Source organism: Tursiops truncatus, chromosome 1 (genome assembly GCF_011762595.2).
Source record: "Tursiops truncatus isolate mTurTru1 chromosome 1, mTurTru1.mat.Y, whole genome shotgun sequence".
Taxonomy (NCBI): Eukaryota; Metazoa; Chordata; class Mammalia; order Artiodactyla; family Delphinidae; genus Tursiops; species Tursiops truncatus.
In genome coordinates, this window is record NC_047034.1 from 83,594,504 (window position 1) to 83,606,542 (window position 12,039).

The following is a 12,039-nucleotide window of genomic DNA, read 5'->3' on the forward strand; positions in this document are numbered from 1 at the left end:
GGAACAGGACCATGAAACTGCCAACAAATAAAGACCCAGCAAATGAATGCAGCGAGGATGGAAACCGGCTGTTTTGTCCAATTGCATCAAGAAATAAAAACGTCCGTGAATCCATCTTGTCCGATTTGGTTGCCGTTCCTTTTAGAGGACATTTCCCTGGAAAGGCTAATTCTCCTGCTTTCATTCTTGCTTCTTTCTGCCACCACAAGAGGGATTGAGAGGTCTGGCTCTGTAATCTTTCCATCTCTCCCAGCTTCCTCCAATGAATGGCAGAGATTACTTCAGGAGCTAATATGCTGTCTTTGGAAAAGTCCTGCCTCATTCAGAACATGTTTGAGAAGGCTGACAAGGAAACATGATTAGCAGGGGTATTGTATAGTTCAGGAAACAACCCATCCTTTCAACAACTAACATTCCAGACACTTTAACTGAGCACATTTTATGTACCAGGTATTGTATTCGGCACAGGGCAGGGATCCCACAGCTCCAAAGAGGGCAGGGAGGTGTGGAGGGCTTACGGCATTGGGGGAATTATAAGTAGCTCTGAATAGCTAGAAGAAGGCTGCATATGATTTTTAAAATTGTTTTCCAAGATGAAAAAGACAAAAACATTTTTCCTCATGGAGTTCCCATTTTAATGAAAAGGACAGAGAAGGAAACAACCTTTATGTTCTTTAATAAAAGTAGGTGTGCGATGCTTTGGGAGCTGAGAAGAAAGAAGGACTGAATTAAATCAGCTGTGGTGGGGAGCTGGGGGTTGGGGGAGGGCAGGGAGGATGTCAGAGGCCAGAGAGGGTTTCAGAGCACAGAGGAAAACTGAACTGAGTGTAGATGGGTGAGTAGATTTTTCTCAAGAAAACAATGGCTGAGGGAACTCTAGACAGTGGAAGCAAGACATGCAAATACTGAAATGTATGAGGAAACGTGGCTGTGGGGAAATCGCAGATGTAATGCGATGGTTCTGAACAGCCAGTATGTAGACTGTGCGTCCCAAAAGATCTCGTGTGTCATGGGGCAGTAAGAGCCTTGGCTCTGGGGTCAGCACTGAGTTCACACCTGATCCGACAGTGGGGTAGCTGAATGATCTTGGGCAAGTCTCTGGGTCTTAGTTTCATCCTTTAGAAAACGGTGACAATAATGTCCACGTCACAGGTGTTGTAAGAAGTAAATGGATGCTCTAAAGTACGGGCACGTGCTAACCCCAAAGTGTGGCTTCCCCTCCCCCACTTCTCTTCCCTGGTTGTGCAGGGCACAGGTGACCCCTGAAGAAGGGCTAGGCTGGGGGCAGGCTTCCCCCCAGGGTCAGGCTGGGTCCAGGGCTGGGGCTGCAGGGAAGAGTCCAGGGGAGCAGAAAGGCAGTCGGACTGACCTTCCACCTGGGGCTTCGGCGGCTATGGATAGATCAACACCCACGGCCAATCCCAGCAACGATATCTCAGAGTTCCCCATGCTTATTTACTCTGGTGATATTCAGGGAACTCAGAGGGGAAGCTGCCAGCTCTTTAAGGCAATGCCACATTTTGAGGGGCACAGACTCTTCTGGATGTCCCCCCAGACACAGGCACTTTCACACCAAAGCCTGCAGACAATTCAGGGCGTTTGCAGACCCCTCTGAGGGACATCCTAGCCCCCAGGTAGCCTCTGATGATTTCACAAGCAGGGGAAGAACCGTCCCCCGGAGAGGCAGGCGTATTTCCCGACAGGACGACGCCTTCGCGGGTCGCAAATGCCCTTCCAGTCTCGCATTTCCCTGGACTCGGTCACCCGAGCGAGAGACGCAGCCAGAGCGCACCCGTTTCCCCGGCTTCTCATGCTGCCACCACTTCGCGTCTTTATTCGGTTTTCTGAGTGGCAGCAGTACACATTAGGTCATTGCAAGTGATTTCACTTGTGCGCGGCAAGTGATGGCAGGAAGCCGCTAAGCCGCCGCAGCCCCAAGCGGGTGTCCGCGGGCCATCGGTCCATAGCAGCTCCAGGACCTGACCTCGCTTCATGGGGTCAGGCACTGCGCTGGAAGGAGTTTTAATTAGAACACCGAAGTGCGTTTGTCTTCTAAAGCACATCAGGGATAAAATATTAAAAGGGCAAATGCTCTTTTCCAAGAGAATGAGTTTTTCTGCCAGTGTATTTTATTGGAATAATCCTGACGAAATGAAAGGAACACCCAAGTTCCTGCCAGGGGAAGCCGATAAAAGGAAAGGTAACTTTGTCATTCCTGCTATCCTTTATTCATTCCGAGTATATGCCAGCCATATTCTACATCTATTGGATTATTTAACCCTCCTGATGACCCTACCAGGACCCGTCTTACAAGTGGGGAGTCTGAGGCTCAGAGAGATTTGTCCAAGGTCACACAGCCAGGAAATGGCAGAGGTGGAATTTAAACCAGGGCCACCTAATTATAAAGCATATCATCTTTTTCTTTTTAACCATTTTAAACTGTAATCCTTTTCCCTCAAGGTAACAGATAGACATAGTCTAAAAGATCAGAAATGTCAAGCAGGCTCATAACAAAAAATATCTATCTTCTGCTGGGTGCCTCACCCCCATTCCCATTCCAGGTGACATCCACTGTATTGGTCAGGGTTCTCCAGAAAGACGGGACAAAGAGGGTGTGTCTACAGAGAGAAAGAGATTCATTTTTAGGAATTTGCTCATGCCATTATGGAGTCTGGAAATTCCAAAAGCTGCAGGGTAGGTGGCTGTGCTGGAAAGCCAGAGAAGAAGAGATGATGCAGTTCAAGTTTGAAGGCTGTCTGCTGGCAGAATTTCTTGTTTTGGGGAAGTCAGTCTCTGTTCTAGGAAGACCTTCAACTGATTGGATGAAGCCTACCCACATCATGGAAGGTAACCTGCTTTACTCAGAGTCCACTGATTTAAATGTTAACCTCATCCAAAAAGACCCTCATAGAAATAATCTTTGACGAAATATCTGAGTCAACGATATCCGATAGTTAATTTTATGTTGATACATAAAGTTAACTATCACAACCACTTTCAACTCTATTAGATGTTTAATCTGATACTTAACTTCCATATTTCTTAAAAACATACTTTTATTGCTATTTCTTTTTGCTTCTGCTTTAAATATTGCCTATTGACTTTTTACCAATACACCTGTAGACTTAGCTCTCTCATGCTCCTCCTCAGAAGTCCTGTCCCTGCATCATCCTCGCAACACTGTCAAACCGCCCTTCAAATCAAGAGTCAGAGTTTACATTCTTATGATTATTAGTCACAGATGAATCATATGGGTACTCCATTACATTTCCTCTCTCATTCATCTTTTTGCTCATTTCTGGAGTTAAAAATCACCTTGTGTTTAGTTTGCTTAGTTTACTACTTAGTACCCATCACTGATTAATCCCCGCACTGTCAGAACTGAGAATTCTCTCAGGAAACGACCTGTGTTGAAGATCCTATCCGTTCCTCCCTCCCATTCTTTTCTCCCTTCCTTCCTTCCATGTGCTGCTCACCTCTGGATTGGTTTTTCTCTGCACAGCTGTGACCCTGAAAATTCCCAGCACCACATCCTGGGAATTCCCTCCTTTCTGTGTGTTCATTCCCTACTTCCTGGAAGATGGAAATATTTTCTTCTTTCTTGATTTTTCTCTATTTTGGTGGAGCTCATTTTCTAGTAGTTTCCTGAGAAAAGGTACATGGAAGTGCATTTTTTTCAGAACTTGCATGTCTGAAAATGTCCTTCTTCTGCCCCCATACTTTACTGATAACTTGAATAGGCATAGAATTCTATATTGAAAATAATTTTTGTTCAGAATGTTTTATTTATTTATTTATTGGCCACACTGCTCTGTGTGTAGGATCTTAGTTCCCAGACCAGGGATCAAACCTGCCGCCTGCTGCAGTGGAAGCCTGGAGTCTTAACCACTGGACAGCCAGGGAAGTCCCTTGTTTAGAATTTTAAAATCTGTGTTCCATTGTCTTCTAGCTACCAGTGTTGCTATTGAGAAGTCATTGCTATTCTGATTCCTGATCAGCCTTGGAAATTTGTATGTGATCTCTTTTCCAATTTCCCCTTTCTAGAAGATTAGGATATTTTCTTTACCCTTGGTGCCCTGAAACTCCATGATTATGAACTTTGGTGTGGGCTTTGTTTTTCATTCATTACACACTTGAGGGGCCCTTTCAGACTGGAGGCCTATGTTCCTCTGTCCTGTGAAATTTTCATGTATTGTTCCGTTGGTAATTTCTTCCCCTTTATCTTCTTTGCTTTCTCTTTCTGGAATGTCTGTTATTCAAATGTTGATCCTCCTTGATGGATTCTCTCATTTTATTTTTCCTTTTCCATTTATTTGTTCTTTTGATTCTAACTTTCTAGAAAATGTCCTCAATTTTATCTTTCAATATTCCTATTGAGTTTAAATTTTTTTAAATCATATTTTTGACTTCCAAGAGCTCTTTATTATTTTCTGAATATTTATTTTTTTACAGTCTCTTATTCTCAAACTCAGGGGTGCAATTATTTTACTCTGAGGGTAATATCTATAGATTTTAGAATTTCTTCTGTTCCCTTTACTGTCTCTTCTTCCAAGTTTCTTTTATCTGCTAGTTTGTTTGGCTCTCTTTTTACATTATAGGTATTCCCCAAATGTCAGGTAATCCTTGATTGCCCATTTTTAAGACACTAAGGCATCATCAGTGTTTTAAGGTGCTACAATACAAAATTCTGTGTACATACTAGAGGCTTGTTGTCCAGGGGGCTTTGCTGCGCAGTGGTGGTCAGATGGGGCCAGGCTGCTTTGTTGGAGGTCTTCCAAAGTCAGTACCGGTAGGCATTTCCTCTTGAGCTGGTTAGTTTCCCTGGAGAGGAAGTCTTACCTGAGGAATATACGCCTGCTTCTGGCATTCTGGAGCAGAGTAGGGGAAGAGGGCTGGGGCTTACAGTATGCTGGCTTTCACGCAATCCCTGTTTTCATTAGAGAGGCTAACAGCCATCATCAGTTGGACCCAGTATCCCCAAGTTTGGAGTCTGACTGGTTCACCTTACCAGAGGGTAAATCCCCAGCCTTCTGCTGGAGTGGGTAGGGAGTAATTGTCTTCTTGGCAAGGCAAGGGAAAGGATGGGTGGGTCTAGTTGCTTCTTTCAGTCTTGTAATCACTTGTCCTTTTTCCAGCCCCACTGGAACTGGGGAGACTCCAATTCTTGAGCCTTCTAGGGATCTGCAATACACATAGGCTTGTTTCATCTTAACTTCCTCTCTCTCTCTCTGCTGGCTCTGTTCCTGGTTACCTCTGGTCGACCTGCTCTTCAGCTTTGGAAATTTTACAGACATTTTAATATCTGCTGAATTTTGTCCCCTATAATCTTAGTTTCTGTAGGTTTTTTGTTTTTAATACTATCATCTTAGTGGACTTTTGGTGGGAAACAGAGATGAAGATATGGGTTCTAGTTGCTATGTTTAACCAGAAGTTCCCCACAGCAGCCACTCTTCACTCCTGGGTATAGAAGAGGCTGATGGGATAAATGTCTCTTGGTTGTAGAACTTGAGCCCATCTTATCCCCACGCTAAACAACACTGCTCTGTTTCACAGTACGTGTGAGATTTGCTGTATTAACTAATCTTTTAGCAATGCTCTTTGTGGCTCGCTTTCTGGAGAGGTTCAAGAAGTCAGATTTTAAGCACCAGGTAGAGCACCCTTAATGGAACAGGAGTCATTTGGCCACGTTGGCTGTAAAGTGAATCCCTTTCCCCATTATTCTGTTGCCAGCTGGCTTGGCTCACCAAACACGTGGTTAAACAGCTAAAGTGGCTGGTCCATTGTAAGTGGCCAGCAGTCGGCCCTCTAGGACTTCTTGGCAGGTCTCAGAACTAGCATGTTTCTTTGGTCTCAGGGGAAATCCAGGTTTTAGCTTGGCCGAGTACGGCTTTATCCCTGAGAGTATAAAATCATCTTGGATACCTGTCTAAATACTGCTCTCTTTCTCTGCTTGTTGTCTGACAAGCTTCCCATTTTTTAAGGTCCAGATGAAATGTCAACTCTTCTACAGCACACTTCCTCTAGCCCTCATCCCCGTGTCTGCAGGGGTTTTTTATGGAGCATTAGGACAACCTTTCCTATAGGATTCATTCACTCATTCATCAGTTGCTCCCTCTTGTTGAGCAGTGAGCTCATCGAGGCCAGACATTCTGTCTTCCCTTTACCCCAGTGCTTATCAGGGCGCCTGACTCGTGCACTGTGGCCGTCAATGTGTATTTGTTGACTGACTGAGAGAAAGCTCCTCTATCAGCAGAGCCTGTGTGTCCTTTTGCCAGGAATGGTGAGGCATTTCTGTTGATCTGCCTTTTGGCTCCACACTGTAACCTCTAGAGGCAACTCAAGGTTTTCCGTGGCAACACCCCCTCCCTCAACCCACCTGCCAGGAGAAGGGGCTTGGGTATGAGTCAAGAACAAAATAGAATACCAAGACACAATTAGTCTCTGCACTGGGGGTGCACTCGGAAGGAAGGATAGGAGACTGGGGTCCACACTTTTGGTTTTCTCCTTGGATCCTCCTCCCAGCAGGGAACATGGCCTGCTCCCCTGCTGCTGGTTTGATGACACAGGCCTGGGGCTCCCTGGCTCTCCTTGTTCTGGTCCCTCTTGTGATCAGCAGTGGTGGGTTGGGATCTGCAAACATCCTATGCTCAAAGGAGGTCATCGGCCCAAAGGAGGTCATCAGCCTGTGTATCTACTCCAGTTGGAATATTCCTTTATTTCAAGACATCGGTACTGGAAAACAGATGATTGCTTTGCTCTAGCATTTGGGTTTACCTCTAATGAGGCATGCCTGTGTACAGGATCATAATGGACTCTTTGCCATTATGTTGGAAGAGGCTGTCTTTTCAAAGGGGCCCTGTAGAAGATGTTTCAAGGGGCCCAGCTGTTACTGCAAAGGGATATTTCTGGTAAAGATTAACAAAGAATATCTTCAAAGAAATGGGATCAACCTCCTCCTTTACCTAGAACATTTAAAAAAATAGGCCACTAACAATCCAAATCATGGTGAATGGATAAACACAATGTGGTATACCCGTATAACACATCACTTCTTAGCAATAAGGAGGAACCACCACCGATATATGCAACAACATGCACGGATCTCAAAAACTCTATGCTGAGTGAAAGGAGCCAGAAACAAAAGGCTACATGGTGTACGATTCTATTCATGTGAAATTTCTACAAAAGGCAAATCTGTGAAGACAGAAACTAGATGAGTGTTTGCCCAGGGCTAGAGGTGGGAGTGGGCACTGATTCCACACGGCACAACATTTCTATTTGAAGTAAGGAAACTGTCCTAAAACTGGATTGTGGTGACGGTTATGCAGCTATATAAATTAACTAGAAATTGTTAAACTGTATACCTTTAATGGGGAATTATATGATATGTAATCTATGTCTCAATGAAGCTGCTAAGTGTGAGAAAAAATGAAGCCAGACAAAAAAAATCACTGAAAAGCTCTTTTGCCAACTTAGGAAATGGATGGAAAAGAATAGTAGGGATTCCACAGCTCTCTGCTGATTTAGATTTGAGGTGTGCATCAGGCTTAAAATCTTTTTTCCTTTTCATTTAACTACTCTGTCTTCTTGCCCTTGGAGAGGAGGAAATGGCACAGAATCCTCCTTCTGCTAAAGACAGTGGAAGCAGGAAAGCAAAGCGAGAGGAACGTGTTGGGCTCCCCTGAGCTGCCTCACCCCCATGTAACCTCTTCCACTCTCGGGCCCGGCAGTGTCTTCAGCTCCTCTTTTAGCTGTGACTTTAGTCATCCGAGCACCGAGCACAAAGACCTAAATTATCAGTGCAAGCAAGTTCAACCTACACACTTCAGCTCCAGTCTCTTAAAGACCCTTGTGCTTCCTTGAGAGACAGTCCTGAAGGGCAGCCCTGAACCAGGACATGAGATGGGGGCCTGGCCAGCCTGAGGAAGTGCTTTGCTCGCCAGTTGCTGCTGTGTCTGTGCGGGTCAAGGAAGTCCAGATCACTGAGAAAAAGTCAGGCCCACCAGGATGGAGAAGGGAATAGAAATAAAGGAAGAGTAGAATAGAAAACCTCCTCATAACAATAGCTCGCATCTCTCTGTACTTTTTTATACTTTGCAGACCTCTTTCACATTATCTTACTTAACCCTCACAAACTCTAGGCAAGATTGCCATTAATATCCCCAGGAAACTGAGGGAAAGAAGTAAGAGAATCAGTGACAGAGCTGGGGACTCAAAGTCAGTCCTTTTGACAAGTACCATATGATATAAAGTATATGTGGAATCTAAAATATGACACAAATGAACTTATCTACAAAACAGAAACAGACTCACAGACATACAGAATAGGCTTCTGGTTGCCAAAGAGGAGAAGGGGTGGGCGAGGGATGGATTGAGAGTTTGGGATTAGCAGATGGAAACATGTATAGAATGGATAAGCAACAAGGTCCTACTGTGTAGCCCCAGGAACTAAACTCAATATCCTGTGATAAACCATAATGAAAAAGAATATGTAAAAGAATATATATAACTGAATCACTTTGCTATATAACAGAAATTAACACAATGTTGTAAATCAACTATACTTCAATAAAATAAATTGAAAAAATTCAGCCCTTTGGAGTTTAATTAGGTATACTATGCTGTACTATACTATATATGTTTATATATATACCTATATGGTACATGTACTATATATGTGTACGTATATATGTATATACATATCTAAGTGTGTGTATATGTATAGATTGATCTATCTGTATCTATCTATTGATCTATCATGTATATGTATGTATTAGGCCTTCTTTTAAGCCTCTTACATTGAGTCTTCCCTACTACTCTGTGAAGCTGGTACAGATGAGGAAACTGAGGCACAGAGAGATTACTTTGCCTAAGGTCACACGGTGCCCAAGTGGCAGAGCTGTGATTTGAACCTACACCCTACAGTGTGCTTTTCATGACACCATGCTGCCGGCCTCCAGACCCGCCATGTTGGTGAGTTTTGGATTTGATTTCTGGGTACAGACTGCGCTCAAATCCTGGCTCTCATCGCTCCAGCCTGTCATGCCTGCATTGCCTTCATCTGCAAGGACTCCGCTTCCTGCTATCATAGCAGCTCTCCTACAGTCAGTCTCCTAAACGCTTAGCAGTTTGTCTCACTCCCAGGCTTGGCTTCTGTTTCTGCTGCTGCCAGGATCATGGTACGGTCCCAGGAGGAACTGGAAATGCATGTGGATTTTACAAGCCTATGGATTTTTGAAGAGAGATGAGTGTTGATTTACTAGCTTCTCTGCGTGTTGAAATGGTCTTCTGAAAACTTTTACGGATATATTTACATGGAAGTCTCCCAACTAAAGAATGTACTGTAAAGAAATTTGCTGCCAATATTGTTTCGTTGCAAAGCGACATTGAATCAGGTCTGAGTAAATATTGATGATTTCTTTTGAAATGTGACAGACTCATGACATGGTAATTAATTTTACTGTAGGCCGAATTCAGAATGACTTCAGTGATATATGAGTAGGTGTGTAAAATGTTTATAGGGCTTTCAAAAGTAAGCCCAAGGTTTAAATGAAACCTTAACCAGACAACCGAGGAAGAATAAAATTGCAATTCTAATTTTGCTGGTAGAATTTCTGTGAGAAGCAAGGCGTTTTAGTGATTGATATTCATTGCAGAGAATCAGCATATCATGTATTTTATGTACTGTTAGACTAGTTGGAAACTTCAAATACACTTACTTTTCAAGAAATGCATGCCTTGAGCAATGGTTAAAAAAGAAAGGCTAAGTTTAGAAAATTGTCTTTGGTTTACGGCAAAAGCTGCAAGGAACACATATTTCATAGTTCTGTGCAGTAGGCTAAAGGGTAGTGGCTCCACCGAGGCCTCCAATTTTGGGTGTTTCTTTTTTTCACCCCACATTGAATCTGTCAGAAAATCCTGCATTTTCCGCCTTAAAAAGGTATCCAGAATCTGGCTACTTCTCACCACCTCCACCTCTCATTACCACACGTCCAAGCCCCATCATCTCTCACCTGGGTTACTGTAACATCCCCCTCCCTGGTGTCCCCCCTTCCCCACGGAATCCATGACCGACCTGGCAGCAGCACGATCGGGTTAGAGCGTAAGTGAGTTCACGTCACTCCTCTGTCTCCACTGGCTTCCGGTCTCACTCAGACTATAAGCCAAATAAGTTCAGAGCCTACAGGCCCTGCTGGATACGGCTCCTTCCTTGCTTCCTATTGTACTTCCCCCTGCTCACTCCTCCCTGTCACAGGCACCCTCCTGTCTCAGGTCTGCAGCTTTGGTCCCTCTATCTGGCGAACTCTTCTTCCTGTATCCTGCTGGCTGCATCCTCTCCTCCTCCAGGTTTTGTGCAGGTCGCCTTCCCAGTGAAACCTCACGTGACCACCCTTTTAACATGTGCAACCCGCCCCCACCCCGCCAAACTCCCCGTCCCCCTTGTCTGCTTTACTCTGTACTTTAGCACTTATCACTATCTGACGTTATACATTTTAGTTATTTATTTTATCTAGGATGTAAGCTCCATGAGGTCAGGAATTTGGGTCTGTTTTGTTCACTATTGTATACTCCATATCTACAGTAATGCCAGGTATATCGTAGGCATAAGAGAAAACACATAACTTACGGAATGGATGGATGGATGGATGGATGGAAAGGCATTTTCATCACTGCTGTGTAAGGGATAGGGGTTCTGAAAAAGGAGCCAAATGCTTAGTGAATGTTCTAGAAAGGACCATTGAAGGGGTGTGGAGACCTCTGGAATCTCAGTGTACGAGCTGCTGAATAATGGGTCAGTGGTTAGACTATTTCTATGGAATAATAGCTAATGTAGCAGCACCAAATGAACTAGCTAGAAAGGATGTTATAAAGCTGATTCTAGAATCGGGGATGCAAGTGTAGAGAGAATAAAACTATACATCTTACACCTTACCTGAGTAACATGCCATCTAATTTAAAAACAGCTTTCTAAGTACAGAGCCCAGTTTCTTGTGCAGCCCACAGAATGGTAAGAGGGCCTGTGCACGCTCGGGACTCGGTATTTCTAAGGAGATTAGTTTCTACAATGGAAACAGAGGAATTCAAAACCATAAATTAATGTACTCTTTTGCAGTGTACAAAGTACTGTTGAAAAATATCAATAAAATTGCTCACTGATTGAGCAATTCTATAATCTTACACAATAATATGTATATTTATTGAGAAATTACCCTGTGCTAAGTGCTTAACTTCTAGCATCTCTCTTGATCCTTACAGGTTATTATAATTATCCCCAAGAGTGTATTCACTCAACAACATTTATGGAGCACCTCCTATGCCAGGCACCATGCTAGGCACCGAGGCTGCGAAACTGTATTGGTTCTGCCTCAAGGAACCTGCAGTCCTGTGAAGGAGACAAATGCAAAAACATGAACTATTGTAGCCAATGGTGGTACGTGTTGTGGAGCAGGATGAGGCATAACGACATCACAAGACCTGTGGGAAAAAGGAACAGTAGCTTAAAAAAAAATCCCATTATCCCCTTCCTCAATATGTATGGTTGTTTGTTAATTTCCTTTTTTGTCTTATGAATGCACTCTTCCAGGGAAGTCAATTAATCTATAACCACTATTTTTATTTACAATGCCCAGAAATTGGATTAGTGGCTGTCCTGTGGCTAAGGGTGAGGGAGAGCTGATGGAAAACCTTGCGCATCTCTTCCTTTCCCTTCTAGAGGCTTTCCAAAGAAGTCTTTGTTACCATGATGCAAGGTTTGAGGTCTCTTTATAGGTGACCTGACTCAGAGGGGGATCAAAACCCCACCAACCTACCCACAGACATGGACTCCAATGGCACCTAAATCTAGGAGGACATGGCCCTGGTAGCCCAGAGTGGGGACTGGGCAGCTCAGGAAGGGCAAAATGTTCTATAGGGGATACAGGAAGAAAATATTGGAATGTTTGCATATATCTTAACTAAAAATAAGAGTCAAGCTTTAATTTCATTTACCACACAGAGTGATCCATACATGCTTGTTTGGTCTGTATGTCTGTTGGTCCC